This window comes from Sturnira hondurensis, unplaced genomic scaffold, assembly GCF_014824575.4.
Source record: "Sturnira hondurensis isolate 20B ecotype Veracruz unplaced genomic scaffold, ASM1482457v3 Scaffold0022258, whole genome shotgun sequence".
In the NCBI taxonomy this organism is placed as follows: Eukaryota; Metazoa; Chordata; class Mammalia; order Chiroptera; family Phyllostomidae; genus Sturnira; species Sturnira hondurensis.
In genome coordinates, this window is record NW_028094889.1 from 1,055,622 (window position 1) to 1,060,101 (window position 4,480).

Consider the following 4,480-nt stretch of genomic DNA (forward strand, 5'->3'; position numbering starts at 1 on the left):
CACTAATTTCCTTGTAGTTGTCTGTGTGTTCCTTCAGCATCCTTATAACCATTGTTTTGAATTCTATATCTGATAGTTTGCTTGCCTCTCATTTAGCTCTTTTAGTGGGGAGTCATCCATTCCTTTTGATTGGAGGGTTTTTCTTAATCTCCCCATTTCAGGTCACTCTTTTTGTTTGCTTTGGTGCTTCCTGATGCTCTGCTTTTCTAGCTGTCTTTGTAGGGTGAATTCCTATGGTAGGAGTTCTGTGGAATTCAGTGTCATGGTCTATTTGATCTTCTTTTCTTGATTTTCTAGGGTTGATCTTTCTTTTGTTTTTGTGAGCTTTCTTGTTGCACTTGGGTTTTACCTGTTGGTGGTTCCTTTGTTGGTGAGTTTGCTTTTCCAGGGGGTTTACTGGAACTCACAACTCGAACCTTATCTTATATGTGATCAGCTTCAGGCAAAGGTAAAATGTATTAAAACAGTGAGAAAGTATTCTATAGGATTTGAAGTACCAACAAATAGAGAAGAGGCAGGAGATCCATTGGAGAAGCACAGTGATAGCCATGATATTTCACCCAACCAGCTATTTTTCACAAAGGTGTAAAAGAGATAGCACTCTTATTTGAGGGGAGAAGGAATGTAGCTGAATCCAGAAAACAGAGCGCTTGTGTGAGGTTAGATGATGAGATATAGGGGGAGTAAAGGATAGAAACTAGGCATTGTGTGTGAGAGGATAGAGTTCACCACAACAGTAGTAAAGCTCAGGAAGATAGTGAAATGGGCCAAGATCAGGGAGGGGTGCTCTGTAGTATGTACAATTCTATGGAATAATAATTATTTACAATAATATTGGAACAACAATAATATGCTAAGAAATATATGACCTGACTAAAAAAAATAGAAAGTAAAAGACCAAGAGTAGTGTGTTATTGGAATATGAGTGAAGTGAAAGAAGAAAAATTGAAATGCAATATGAGAGAACAAAGAAAACCAGTCAAACAATGCAATTAAACAAACAAAACAAAGAAAACTAAACAGAGGAGAAATAAAAAATATAATCAAATTTAAAAAATAAAAATATCAAAAAATAACAATACAAATAAACAATAAAATGTAAGTTTGATAGGGTAGCAATGTGAAATTTATCTGTTTCTAAGTTGTTGGCATTATCCTTGTGATCCCTCTCTGGATCTGTCTTTCATTCTTTTTATTTTTTTTAAGCTTAAAGAAGTACCACAGTTTTTTGAAGACTGCAAATATTTTTGTTATAAGTTGAAACTATATGCCTTCCAGAATACAAAAGCAATAGCAGGTGTGTGCATTGATGCTTCAAAGATGCTGCTCCACTTGAACTGGAAATGGGCAGGACAGAGTCAGACACATGAGGAAGAGGGAAATGGGGGAAAGGCAAGTTCAAAGCCCAGAAGGTATCCACCAACTCATTTCCCAAGCCATGCAGGCCATGGCCCCAGCTCAGCAGGCTCTTGTCAGTGGTCTGTTTTCTGAAATAAGACTTCAGTGCAAATCTATACACATACACAAAACATAGCCCCCAGCCTTGGGCTAAATTAGCTCTCTGCTGTCCAGAAATGTTTGTAAGGAGGTGGATATTTTCTTCCAGTATTGCATCCGTGAGACCCATGTCCACTTGGCTGTTGAAAAGGAGTGGCTGGTGCATTCACACAGACATTCACACCATGCTGCTTGGAAGAGGTAGAAACCACAGGGAACAGAGGCCCATACTGGAAGGTGCTGGGGAGGCCCGGAACCCCGTGTAGTATGGCAGGCTGGTGTAACTGTAGCTAGGAGGCAGTGCTGTGTTCGGGAATGTCTGCTGTACAGTGTGGTGAGTCTCTGTCTGTTTCTGTTAGGGTTGGGCCAACGTTGTGGCTGGAGCTGTGGAGGAGGCATCTCCATGGCTGGACTTTGTGAAGTCACCAGAATAAGGGTTGCTGGCCAGGCTACTAACCCTTCCTGTCAGTGGCATGGTGGGTGTGGGAAATGGGATGCTTTAGTAATCCAACAAAAACCTTGTCTGAAGCATCTGCAAGTCATTACAACCATATACTTGTGACAGGTAGGCATGTAACATCCCTGGAGCCATAACATATGAGTTAGGCAACAATGGTGGGACCCCAAGAGGGAGATTAGGAGGAACTTTTCCTGAAGTTGTAGCAACTAAGCTTCAAATTAAGGCTGTGATGGTGGAATTGCTGCCTAGGCTGAGACTTAGGCACTATTGGGACTGGAGGAGACACTGACCATTGGGGAAGGTGCAGAGGCTGTGCTGGACATGGTAGAGAAAGTGCTAGAGAAAGAATAAAGATTCACCTCTCTCCATGCCTGTGTGCAAAAGAGTCGATGTTGAAGTGTGCCTAGAAAATGTCAATGATGAAAAGGTATTCTGCTGAGCAGGTAACATGCTGCTGTGTTGTGTAGTAGTAGTATTTGGAATCTCCTCACTGTGGCTCAAGCCTCTCAAGGAAGATGAGTGCTGATTGGTTGTCATCAATAACAAAGCTGCAGATACCGGTTCACTGAGAGGAGGAATACTAGAAGTGGAAGGTGAGTCAGATTTCACTGCAGATAACAGATTGTGTGATCTGTAACTGTGTGGCCTGCACATAACTGAAGCCATTCTTTGCCTGAGTCAGGTCCTTTTAGGAGGATGAAGAGATGAAGATGGGGTACCACCCAGTCTGTGTGGGTCTGTGTGGGTCTCTGTTCATATAGAGGGCCCTGAGAATTGTTTTTGGAGGTATAGGTTTTCAACTGAATTGGGCGACTCTGATAATTGGACTCCTGACTTTGGTTAGATAAAACTGTGGATGAAGATTCACTGGCCATGCTGGTATAGAAGCTATTTGGAGCCTGGCTTAAAGAGGTGCTCATGGTAGGAGTGGATTCATAATTAGAAATGACAGGCTCTTACCCAAACTGCAGTGCCCCAAACTGTGGTTTTAGCCCTGAGATACATGCTGAGCCAGGCTTCTCCACAGCCAGAGCAGGAATTTTCAAAGTCAAGGAGGCTTTTCTTTTCTGCTGTTTCAGTTTTTGCTGAGCTGGCTGGGGGCTAGAGGACTGGCTATCAGAAGACCCAGCAAACATTTGTGGAGCTGAGGTGGATTTGCTTGGCAGAGGAGAAGAGAGAGGTGGAGGTGCAGCTGTAAAGGTAGCTACTGCGAGTGGCTTCTCCTGAAGGAACACCTCCATCATGGTTGAAGATGGAGTAAAAGCCTGGTGCTTTGTAAAGGGACTGTGCACTGTTCAACCTTTTGGGTTCTTCAAATCATACTGCATCAGCAATGGGGATTGAGTGGTGGGGTCCATATCCAAGAGGAGGTGGTGGTGGTTCCAGATCACAAATGCTGAGCTGCCAACTGATCCAGGGCCTATGGAGTCTTGAATTGTTCCAGAAACTAGGAGCTGGTGGTGCTGCCACCTTTAGACATCATCACCAAATCCTTTCCCTAGCATGCTCACCATATTGTGGCGAGAAAATGTGTTCCCTGAAGCAGGCTGTGGTATGGTACTCTGCTTCGAGTTACTGAACACCAGAGGCTGGGCAAGAAAAGGATCCTGAGATGGATCCAGATTAGATTAATCTTTCTCCATTGAAGATGGTGTCTTCCCCAACAGAACAGCAAGGTCAATTCACTGACCAGCAGTGATGGTCACATTCTCTGCAGGCAGAGGCACTGAAGACACATTAGAGGCAGTGAAGATCTTGGTCTCAGAAAGATCTTCATTCCAATCTTCAGTTCCCCACTCCTCTGCTGCAGTCCTCCATGCACTTGTCCCATCATCTGGCTCAAAGTGTCCAGTGTTGTTCCATGTATTGCCGCTATTATCACCATAGTTATCATCAGTATTGGCTGGCTTTGCGTAATTAGTTGGGTTAAAAGTTCCCATTCCTTGAGCAGAAAACCTTCCTCCCCACCTACCAGACCCACCTCTGCTTCGCCCACAACCTCTTCTGCCTCTTTCTGTGCCCCTTCCAGAAGAACCTCCACTCTTGGTGCCATCTAATCCATTTTCCTGACCTCAAAATTCTCGTCCACAGCTGGCACCTCTTCCCTGTCTTAGTGGCCCACCTCAGTGCCAACTATAGTCTCTGTCCCGTTCTCAATTGTCTTTGCCTTCCTCATTGGATTCCATTTGGCCACCATCCTTCTGTCCTAAGACTCCCTTCTTCTTCCCCACCATCTCCCAGGAATGTGCATTTGGGTTTTTACAGCAGTATATTGATGGCTCTGTTGACATCTCCATTGCAGTCACGCAAAGCAATGACAAATTCATTCTGGTTCTTGCCTGTGATATCGATCAATTATTTCACCTTTTCCTCAGTGTTAGCATCATTATGGTCTGAAATGACCTGTGCAAGTTGAATTTGTTCCTCAGTGGCCTGTGGCTGCTGCTTGTGCTCTGTCTTGTTTCGGTTTTGAGATTGTTCCCAGTTTCCCTGGGTTCAGTTAGTGCCTACCAATGTCATCAT

The 4,480-nt window shown here is 44.0% G+C and overlaps 1 pseudogene; it reads right to left on the reverse strand.

Annotated features, from left to right (window-relative positions):
• Positions 1 to 1,553: 1,553 nt before the first annotated feature.
• LOC118979345 (ubiquitin-associated protein 2-like) lies at positions 1,554 to 4,480 on the reverse strand (annotated as a pseudogene).